Below are 12,124 nucleotides of genomic sequence, written 5' to 3' on the forward strand. Positions count from 1 at the left end.
AAAAATAAAACACAACTAGATGGGAAAGAAGGACAAAGTACAAATAATCCATATAAATAGGGTCACATATAATAAGGGGTAATAAGTTATTATGTGCACTTTTTAGGAATAAACTTGTCAATTGAGGTAAAATGGATAAACTCCTGGAAAAACACAGAGGATACAAACATCCAAATATTCTACTTTTATTAAAAACAGTAAATCCATAATTTAAATCTTCCTAGGAAGAAAAATCAGGCCCAGATGGTTTCACTGAAAAATTCTTCCAAACATTTAAGAGAGAACAACATGAATCTTAAACAAACAGTCTCAGGGAATAGAAGCAGAAGGAATACTTCTCAACTTTTATTAGACCTACAAGCTTTGAGACCTGGACAGCACACCATGAGAAAGGATCCAGTCTCTCTTATACAAAAGAATACGAAAAGAAAATATATAAAAGGTGTGTGTGTGTGTATGGTAGATATCATAACAAAATTTTTTTTTATTTTTTTATTTTTTGACAGGCAGAGTGGACAGTGAGAAAGAGAGACAGAGAGAAAGGTCTTCCTTTGCCGTTGGTTCACCCTCCAATGGCTGCCGCGGCCAGCGCGCTGCAGTCGGCGCACCGCGCTGATCTGATGGCAGGAGCCAGGTGCTTCTCCTGGTCTCCCATAGGGTGCAGGGCCCAAGCACTTGGGCCATCCTCCACTGCACTCCCTGGCCACAGCAGAGAGCTGGCCTGGAAGAGGGGCAACCGGGACAGAATCCGGCGCCCCGATCGGGACTAGAAACAAACTTTTGTTCCCAAAAAAACAAAGCTAATTTTTAACATGAGGAAGTCACAAATATAACTCAGTAAGTTAATAGAAAAGAGAGGTCAGGTAGTTATAATAGATGCAGATAAGTATTCAATAAAATTCATTATCAATTTATGATTTAAAATTCATACAAACTAGAAATAGAGGGAACATTCTTAACTTGATAAACATATGTTAAAAACCTATAGAAACCCAATTCGATAATGGAAGTTTGGGAAGTTAATCCCTGAGATTGAAGTTGCAGAAGAAATGCTAGAGCTCACTATTTCACATGGGATTTTCAAAAAGTTCATGGAATGCATATAAAAAAACTGCTTAGATTTAAATTTTTTTGCATGAAAATAAACTTATCTTTTAGTTCATTTTCCATGAACCTTTTGAGATTCCTACATATCACTCTTGTGTTTCCACTATTTGCCATCATAGTGGAGGACCTAATATTTGCAGTAAACAAGAACAAGAAATAAAATGCATAAGAATTACAAAGGAAGTAATTACCATTGGTGATATAAGAAATAATTGTGTCAGTGCTGGTGCTGTGGCGTAATGGGTAAAGCCACCGCCTGCAGTGCTGACATCCCATATGGATGCCAGTTCAAGTCTTGGCTGCTCCACTTCCGATCCAGCTCCCTGCCAATGCACCTGGGAAAGCAGCAGAAGATAGTGCAAGTCCTTGGGCACCCACGTGGCAGACTAGGAGGAAGCTTCTGGACCCTGGCTTTTGATCAGCTCAGCTCTGGCTGTTGCTGCCATTTGGGGAGTGAACCAATGGATGGAAGACCTCTCTCCTCTCCTCTCCTCTCCTCTCCTCTCCTCTCCTCTCCTCTCCTCTCCTCTCCTCTCCTCTCCTCTCCTTTCTCTCTCTCTCTCTCTCTCTCTCCCTCTCCCTCTATCTCTGTAACTCTGCCTTTCAAATAAAATAAATAAATCTTTAAAAAAATGAAATAATTGTGTCTAGAAAATCCAAAGTAATCTACAAACATCAGAAATTGAGCAAAACTAAAAAATTAAGAGAAATTAAAATCTAAACAAAGATAGCATGGCTTCTCCTCACATTGCGCTACAGAGTCAATGCAATCTTAATGAAATCTAGTAGATTTTGTTGGAATTTATCAAGTTATTTTCTAACCCCACCCCCTAATAAGAACAAGTATATTTTTAAAAAATTTTAGTATGATGCAAGGCATGAATCAATATAATTTCCCCCATTTAATCAGAACATTTTTAATAAAAAAATTATATATAAAAGAAATTCTGTGACTGCTAGGGAAATTTTAGCTAGATATCAGGTGTTGTTATTTTTCATGGTACAAAAATGACATTGGGAGGTGCCCTCGCTCTCAGAAAGTACTCACTGATGTCTGTAGGGGTGAAGTGATATTATGTCTGAAACTTGTTTTTAAATATATTTCTCAAGATAACTTATAGATAGGTGATAAATGACTGGATGTAGGTGCAGATCTAAATATAAGAATATGAGAATTTAGGCAAATATGGAGATATGTAAACTTGCTTTTCTGTAGTATACATTTTGATGTTTATCATTCTTTTAGCTATTTATACATTTAAAATTTTAATAGTACATTCTGGAATGTGTCCTGTTTTAAACGGCTAATTATTATTTTTTATTTATGTGAAAGATAAAAAGACACAGAGAGAAACAGAGAGACAGAGACAGAGCTCTTCCGTGTGCTGGTTCATTCCCCAAGTGCCTGTAGCAGTTAGGGCAGGGCCAAGCTGAAGTCAGGAGCCTGGAACTCCATGCAGGTTTCCCACGTGGGTGGCAGGGGTCCAAGTATTTGAGCCGTCGTCTACTGTCTCCCAGGAGGAGCACAAACAGGAGGCTGCGTTGGAAGTGGAATAGCCACGACTTGAAACAGGCACTCTGCTTAATGAGAAGATAAACTAGAAATGCTATGATAGCCATCAGGGGTATAGTTTATGTGAGGGCACTGGAACTCCAACCAGAGAACTTAAAGAAAATGCCTTGGCATTACATCAAAAGTCTGGTTCAGGAACGTATGCGTATATGTTTTAGGTTAAAGTAAAATTATTATTGCATGTATACCTCACTTTTTAATGATTCCCAGTGTTAGCTGTGTTTTTCCAGTGAGTCAACCAACCGCTAGTACCAAAGGACACCAGATAAGAGGGCATCCTCTGTGCATCCCATGCACAGCATGAGTGTAACAGCCAGCTGCTAGCTGGATCCTCATCAGAACAGCCATGTGTCAGTGATCTGGAGCCTTCCACGTGATAACAGGGTGAACGAAGATTGCCTGGCCTCCTCGGGAGCTACATGTGACGTGCTGACGAGGAGCACAGCTTCCCACTGGTTCACTTCCCCAGTGCCTGCAACAGTTGGGGCTGTGGCTGGGCCGGGGTGAAGCTTGAAACTGGGAACTTAATTCGGGTCTCCCATGCAAATGGTAGGGGCCAATTACTTGAGCCATCACTGCTGCCTCTCGGGGTCTCCACTGGCAGGAAACGAGTCAGGAGCTGGTTGAGGTCTGGAGGTACCATCTTGGGAAAATCGCTTGTTCAGCTTAGGCCTCGGTTTGCGGATATGAAAGGGTGAGCCCCACCTCGCAGAGGCACAGACAAGCTCTCTAGAGTAGCTGTATAAGGCAGGTGCATGACAGATGCGTTTGTCGGTGGTGGTGTTACCTGCAGGGGTGCTGGCCAGAGGAAGGAGGGTCCAAGGCGTAACTGTTGCTGAAGACACACAGAAAATGGGGAGTAATCAGAAAATCCTGGACGTGGTGAATGGGGGACGTTTCCCAAATATGCTTACAACAACTGCGTAATTCCCGTGCATTTGCTGGATCAGTTTTTCTCAAGGGATACCCAGGGTCACAGGCATCAGTGACACCTGCTGATCCCCGAGCCAAGCCTGTATGGCCAAATCGGAAGCTCCAGGGAGGGCCTGAGAAGCTGTATTTGAGGAGGTCTGAAAGCCATTGAGTGCCGAGGCCAGATCTCTGCTGCTCACTCCTGTACTCTGCACCCCTGTGTGGCACCTAGAGCTGCTGGGTAGATACCGGCAGCCGAATAGACAGACAGCACGTTGCCTCACACCTCTTCCAGGGAGGACAGTGGGAGGCCTGGTCTCTCTTTGCCTACACACCCCTTGGGTAACAAGTGCCCTTCTCCTCTCTCCTTTCTCCTTTGGGGACCGTCCTTGGGCCATCGTTACCTGATTTTGCCACAAGGACATGCTCAGGCCAGAAAAACTGCGATTCCTGGTCTTCTCCCTGCCTGAGAAGTCCCAGCCTGCGAGCTGCATTTAGAGAATGGTGGCTCCCAGTCCTGGCTGCACTTCCCCAGAACCTGAGGCTTAACCTCCACCCTAGACCCACTAATCAGAATCCCTGGGATTGAGGTCTAGTCACTAGGATTTTTGAAACGCTCTCTGAGCGATGCTGTTACATGGTGAAACTGAGAACCACTGGCAAACAGTAGCATGGATACCTCCAAAAATCCCAGTGTTGAATGCAAACAGTGGGAAACAATGTGTAATACAGTACCCCTTAAGGGTCAAATTTAATATTCATAGAAAACATAGTTCTGTATTTTTCAGATACTCAAAAGTCTAAGGAGATATGTGAAATCCAAGGACGGAAGAGGGGAGGGGACTAGGAGTGGAAATGGACACTAAATGGGAAAATACAAAATAAAACAAGAGAGAGGTCTCTCTCACACCTGCAGGCATAAACTGAGTGTGGTTCCCAACATCACCTCGCCATGGTGAGTGTGAGCAGAGCCGTATGTGTGCCCGGCGCAGTGTCATGGATTTACACGCCTTATCTCTCTCTCTATCCTCACCACCACCATGAGATAGATAGTATCGTTTAGTCATTTTACAGATAAGGAAACTGAGGCTGAGAGAGTTTAAGAATGTGAACTAGGGTCCTGCCACTATTGAGTGACAGAGTTGGGGGTAAGCCCCGTCTTCCTGGTCATGGTCAAGGCTGTCTCCATCACCTCCCCCGGGTTTTCTTGAGACTGCTTCCTTGCCCCTGCCCCTAACTCCTCTGCACGGGAACAGGCAGCATTGTGCTTCGGCTCACCCCCGGCAGAGGATGGGAGCAAGAACGGGCGAGCAGTGCTCTGTGCCCAAGGCACGCGGCGGCCCACCATCAGATGTTAATCGAGACGGGCACCCGGATGAGACCCAAGAGGCAGAGAAGGGTACCTGGAACCAGAGCTCCGGCCAGGAAGGGATGTGGCAGGAGAACCGGAAGTGCACATTCCTCCTGTCTGGGTTGGCGCCCTCTGGAGGTGAGTCTAGCCGCTCCCTCTCTGCTCCCCTCTGGACGTGCACGCTTTTGTGCCCGGGTATATATTTCTTTTTTTTATCCCAGAAACAATCCCTGACTCCCGTTCTCCCAAGCAACGTATGCCCTAGCTCTGGGTCACATCCCTAGAGGTAGAACAGAGAAGGTCATCTTAATGCTGGCTCTTTTGCGACTTGCATGGATAGCTGCTTCTGTGAGAAAATCTGATGGCCCTGGAAGCCCTCTCCGCCTCTTTACTTCCATCTCCCTGTTTGCCGCACTGCCGTGTCCGCGGTCATCGCGTTGCTAATGCAGTGAGAGGCTTTTGTGAGGATGGCAATCTCTGGTCTGAGGGTTAGTGAGGAGGAGATGGGAGCCTGCCCAACCTGACCGCACTTCACACTGAACTTGAAAACTTCCTGAAAATGCAGATCCTTGGGACTGCATAGATTCTCCTTCACCAAGTACAGAATGGGGCCCGGATATTTGCAGTTTTTATTTTATTGTTTTTATTTATGGGGGGGGGGAATCTCATCTGCTTGCTCATACTCCAAATGCCCATGATAGCTAGGACAGGGGTGGGGGTCATCTGCTGCTGCCTCCCAGAGTCTACATTAGCAGGAAGCTGGAGTCAGGAGCCAGAGCCGGGGACTCCAGCGCAGGGACTCTGATGTGGGAGGTGGGAGTCCTCCCTGGGGTCCACGTGGCCACTCCTGCAGGTGAATCTGTTGCTGGTGTTCCCTGAAACTCACTTTGAGAGCTGCCGTATTAACATGAAGTCTTCAGCGTTAAGTGGTCAGTGAGACTCTTGAGAGAATTATTGCATAGCAGCTTCCCCTATAACTTGATCTAGTCCAGTTCGGAGCCTCGATTTGGAGGGTCGCCTGCCCAGACACATATGTGGTGGTGGTGGTGGGTGGGGGGCGGCAAAGGCCCTGTGCTGCCTCAAGACCCCACGCAATGCTGCTGAACTTCATGGGCTCCCTCCGCATGGAAAGGTTGAAAGGTGAAAAGGAGGTACCGGGTTGTGGGGGCAGTTTCAGCAGTCTCGAATGGCGTTACACCAGAGCGCCACATGAGGGCGCTCTAGCGAGCCAACAAGAACAAATTCCCCCGGAAATGGGGAGAAGAGAGTTGTCTTAATGAGAAGATTTGACTTTTTAATTTAATTGAGCTTCGTTAGCCTATGAGGACCCACAGGGCATCCAGCTGGGCATTCATGTCCACTCATACCCTCTGTGAGTGTGTGTGTGCATCTGTGTGTGTGTGCATCTGTGTGTGTGTGTGTGAGAGAGAGAGAGAGAGAGAGAGAGAGAGAGAGAGAGCGAGCAGAGAGGCATAGAGGCATAGAGGTGGGTGGAGGACCAACGAGAAAGAAAATTAAACATTGAGTCTTCAGGAGTCACCTTCCTTACGATTCAAGAGCTAAGGATCTGCACTGCCATTGAAGCGTCTGCTACCTCTTTCCTTCAAAGGACAAAAAGACCCCCAGTTCCCACAGAGAGGTCTCGGGGTGGGGTGGGGGGGAGAGTGGGCTGGGGGACTACGCAAAGCAGTGAGGTCGTGCGTCTCGCTGGGTCTGCTTCTGCTGCCTCTGGCCTGACCTGGCAGAGCCCCCGGCCACCATCGGCCCTCACCGGCTGCCGACAGGAGCCCAGGCCTCCCTCTTCCAGCTGCTGCTCAGGCCGGGCTCCTGCCCCAGGAGAAGCAGCTCCAGTTACACATTAGTCACCAGAATAACAGTGATCAAAGGCAGCAGAAGGCATGGAGAGCTTCATTTTCCCAATTTAATTAAAGGGGCCGGGGGTCCACTGAGATCTGGAAGGAGCCTGATATGAACTCATTAGGAAAGAGTGGAGTAAAGTATGGGGTGTTGTTTTTGTTACCCACTTTCCCAGTTCTTCCCCCCCTCTCCCCATCTTTAATCCAAGTTTTTAATGGGCTGTTGGGCCTTTTTCGTCCCTCCCTGTAGGCCCATGCTAAGAAACATAAATTTGCCCCCTTCTCACCTAGGGCAACCTACTGGGGAGTGGCCGGGCCCAATTAGAGCTGGAAACGAATGCCCCTTGGACTGTTTTGGAACCCCCCTCCCCCCACCCAGAAGAATGACAGCAGGTGAGTGATGGGGGACCTCCCCCGCAGGGCAAGTGCAGTGGGCTCCTGGGAAGGTATTCACGCATCTGAGAAGGGGCCGCGGCTGCGGGATCAGGTGACGTGGCTCCACATGTTTTAGCGCTCAGATGCTTTTGTGGCCCCGTGTTGTTTTAATGGGCAGTGAAAGCTGTGGATCAAAGCCGTGCGCTGCGTGCACATGGTTGGCTTTCCTCTCGCCCTGGCTCCCTTGAGCACACACACACGCGTGCACAAAAGCACGTGCACACACATCGGCACTCTGGTCCCAAGGCCAGCCAGGAGCGTAGCGCAGAGGGTCCCTGTTGCTGTCTTTAGAGGCTGGCTGGTTTTGCGGTTTTTAAATGCCACAGTGCAATAAAGCTGTTCCTTCTACAGGGTGAAGCTGCCGGATTTGGTTTTCTGAGGGGCAGAGCGATGAGGAGACAGCCGCTTCCGGGTGTCCGGACGTAGCACGTAAAGGGGTCGGCTGGGACTGCGGGGCGGCACAACCATTGAACGCTTGGGAGGCGGCGCGGGGCCCCAAGTGCGGGGGTGCGGTTTCTAGACGTTGCTGTGCGAGTGTGGGAGGGGCACCTCTCCCGCCCTGGGGCTCATGGGGATTTCTTTCTCTGGACCTTCTGAGTGGTGAGGTTTGATGAGTCCATGCTTCTCTGAGCTCAGCAGCCGAGTGCAGCGTTTTCCTGAGTCCTCCACTCTTTCCATGCACGTTGCTTTTGGGATTTGTTTGGAATTTTATGTATTCTCCGTGCAAGGTGAATAGATATATGATATATATATATACACACACATAACATATATATAATATATAATTCCTGGGGGTAGGAGAATATGTATAATCTTATATATATCTGATATATAAATATATCTATATATGTAATTCATGGGGGGTAGACTATATTCTACATAAAAAGGAAGGGAGGGAGGGCGGGCGGGCGGGCCATCTTCCATCCACTGAGTCACTCCCCCTAAGCCTGCAGTAGCCAGGACTAGACCAGGCCAAAGCTGGGGGTCAGGAATTTGATCCATGTGGGTGGCAGGGACTCAGCTACTTGTGCTCTTACGTGCTGCCCCACAGGGTGCACAGTAGCAGAAAACTAGAGTCAAGGGGAGAGCCAGGCTGTGGACTCAGGCAGCTCAAATGGGCTGCAGGGGTCCCAAGGGTCATCTTAAATGGTAGGCTGAACACCATCCCTGAAAGACATTTGTTGAATGATGCCTGTTGTCTAGATTTATTCCACAACACTAAATGTAACATTCAGTGGAGATGAGAATGTCCATTGTGTATTGCTCCTTATCCTCAGAATCTCATCTAGTAGTGATGCCAGACTTAGAAGTTCTGAATGTCAAGGGTGTAACAGAGGCATGGCAACAGAACTTGCGATCCAAAGGGCAAGTAACTAAATACATCCAAAGGAATGGATGGCGACTTCATAGAGGAGCTATGTCTTGAAATGTAACACCTCAAACAGTTGGAAAGCATATGCAAGGGCCTGAAAGTGTGCACTAGGTGGGTGGCAGGAACATGACATTCTAGCATGCTGTTGGGTTGGGATGAGGAGGCACAGATGAGGGACGGGTGGCGCCTTGCCATGAAAGGTCTTGCTAAGCACATTGAGACTCTAAGAAACAGAGCCAAAAGAAGTATACATAAAGTGCATTTGAGGTTGTTTGTATGTTGGGAAGGGACCTCAGATTAGAGTGACGAATGGTAGGAGAGAAAGAGCAGTTAGAGAAAACAGTGAAGTAACTTCAGTGTTCAAATGAGAAAAAAAAAATAGGGCTCTGCTCAAAGGCAGTGAGATCCAAGATTGGGGGAGGGAAGGCTAACTTTGAGGGATGCTGGTGACCAATTGAATGCGTGGTTTGAAAACAAGAGACGTATGTAAGGTAGACTAGTGAGATGGTGGGGTTGTTAACTGGCATACAGTATACCTGAGGAAGAAGAGGTCTGGGCATGAGGGAAGAATATCCCAGCATCAGCCATGCTGATCCTCCAGTGCCCACGAAGCAGCTAAGTAGGAATGTTCCGGAAAGGACTGGACAATCACAAGACTCAACACCACCAGGCTCTTATAACCGATTCCCTGCTGTTGAGCTGCTCTGTGACATTGGCCGTGTCCTGTAAGATTGCATCACTCCTGTGTGTCTTTGCAAAGACAATGAACAGCATCTGTCACCATGACTGGAGCCAGGTGCAATGTCACCGTGGCAACATAGCACCCAGACAATAGCTTAATGGACGGAGAGTCATCATCTGCTGCTTGAATAATTGAAAAGGCACCTCTAGTATGCAGATGGAGCTTGAGCTTGGCATCAGCTATCAACAGGTGGGTGCCGGCAGCTAGGCAAGTGTATAAAGTGGAACTTTTAAAAGATTCAGTACGAGCACAATAGGGTACAGGAGATACCACAAAGGATCATTGTATCTCATTGTACCATTTTCACCTAGGGAAGCCATTCAGGGTCCTGGGGTCTGCCCTGGAGGGAGGCAGCCTTCTTCCCTAGATTCTCTTGGGCTGTGCTCACCCATTGGCAGGGTGATTACCTTGTCTTCAGGTCTAGGTTCCAGACCTCTTGGGAAGACATGAAGACATCAGCATTAGTTCTTGCTCTTGGTTAAGCACATGGGCTCTAGAGTCAGAGAACTTTGAGTTCAAATCTTGGCTTGGCCACTTAATGATTATGTGGTTAATTTTATTTCTCTGCCTCACGTGTGTGTGTGTGTGTGTGTGGTTATTTGTGACCCCTCTGAGGATTACAAAAGTGTCAGGGAGTGTCTGACACTGAGGAGGTATCCAATATATGTTGTCTAAGTTATTGGATCTTTAAAGTTTAGGAACTGCAAACTGGGGTTTTTTGCTTCATAATCAGTTTCTTAAAAACAAATTTAAACTACTTTAATGGCGCAAGTCCTTATCCAGTTTGTCAGACTTCAGTAATCCTCATGGCATGAATACTCTTCCTATTCATGTATTTTTGCTAACTTCCTATCCCCTATGTATTTATAAGTCTACACCCCCATGCAGCCCGATTTAGAAAATCATTTCTGGGGCTGGTGCCGTGGCTAACTTGGTTAATCCTCCGCCTGCGGCGTCAGCATCCCATATGGGCACCGGGTTCTAGTCCCGGTTGCTCCTCTTCCAGTCCAGCTCTCTGCTGTGGCCTGGGAGGGCAGTGGAGGATGGCCCAGGTGCTTGGGCTCCTGCACCCGCATGGGAGACCAGGAGGAAGCACTTGGCTCCTGGCTTCGGATCGGCGCAACGCCGGCTGTAGCTGCCATTTGGGGAGTAAACCAATGGAAGGAAGACCTTTCTCTCTGTCTCTCTCTCTAGCTATCTATATCTCTACCTATCAAAAAAAAAAAAAAAAGAAAGAAAGAAAAAATCATTTCTGATCGTGGCCTAATGATGGGAGCAAGGGCAGTTTTTCTGGTCTTCATGAATAAGAGCAATCTCCATGAGGACAGGATAAACCCTTGTGTGACCAGAAAGCCAAAGAAATTCTCATTGGCTTAGAAACTCTGCCATTGAGGATCAGTTCCTTCGGATGAAGTGTCTCAGGATGAAAATATCAGAGAAGCAGGGGTTCATAAGATCCAATTCAGATATGAATGGCATTTGGGCTCTAGAGATAAAGCCCCTGTAGTCTTGTACCCTGAGAAAAACTTCACACTTGCATTTAAACCTGGTGGAGGATGAGCCTTTATAAGTGTGGCCTTCAGATGGGTTCTCAGGGGCCCTGGTTCCTCACAGTGAGCCGAGTGGCATGCAAGGTGTGGGAACGCGGGAGCCCTTTTCTTCGTCAGCTTCTTTCTGTTGATCATGGTTGGATTTGGAAAACATCAGAGTTGATGGTACGCACGAGTGACTGTGAAGGTGTTCACACCTGTTCCTCCCCTGCCCCCATCATTTGCACAGAAGCCAAGCTGGCTTATTTTCAGGAATCAGGAGACACAGAAAAAATAAATTCATGAATGAGGCTAATTGCATTCCAAGGCAAAGTTAGCACCAAGCTGTTTTTAAACATAAATTCAGTTACACAAGTCTTACAGCTGAATTCAGCAGCAAGAGCACAGAGCTCTCTGAAAGCCACTCACAGCTGTCATTGTTCATTCCAGCCGCTCCCAGAGAATTCCAAGCGAAGGACATATGCCCCAGATTCTGCCTGGCCTGTGTGGTTCTGACGTTAATCCCTCGGGGAGAAAACTTGGTTGCATTCATGATAAAGTTAGCACCAGGCTGATTTTCAAATACATTTCTCTTGTTAAGGGGGAAAGGCACCATCTCTTGTGCATGAGTTTTTTTTTTTTTTTTTTTTTTTGACAGGCAGAGTGGACAGCGAGAGAGAGACAGAGAGAAAGGGCTTCCTTTGCCGTTGGTTCACCCTCCAATGGCCACCGCAGCCGGCGTGCTGTGGCCGGTGCACCGCGCTGATCTGATGGCAGGAGCCATGTACTTATCCTGATCTCCCATGGGGTGCAGGGCCCAAGGACTTGGGCCATCCTCCACTGCACTCCCTGGCCACAGCAGAGAGCTGGCCTGGAAGAGGGGCAACCGGGACAGAATCTGGCGCCCCGACCGGGACTAGAACCTGGTGTGCCGGCGCCACAAGGTGGAGGATTAGCCTAGTGAGCCGCGGCACCGGGCTGTACATGAGTTTTGAACTTAACTCTATGTTTCATTTGTCTTTTGCTTGTTTGCTCATTGCTCTGCTTTGTTTTGCTTTTGCTGGGAGAACCTGTAGCAAAATCAGGAGGTAGAGGAAGGGTACCTTCACCATTCTATCTGTACCTTTCTCTGGGCTTTTGATGTACCAATATCCAAAGCCCAGATAGTGGCTACTAATGGTCAAGCTACTAACTGATTGAACTGGAGAAGTTAAGGACAGGTACTTCCCCTTTTGGAGTCATAGCTG

The sequence above is a fragment of the Oryctolagus cuniculus genome, chromosome 11 (assembly GCF_964237555.1).
Source record: "Oryctolagus cuniculus chromosome 11, mOryCun1.1, whole genome shotgun sequence".
NCBI lineage: Eukaryota > Metazoa > Chordata > Mammalia > Lagomorpha > Leporidae > Oryctolagus > Oryctolagus cuniculus.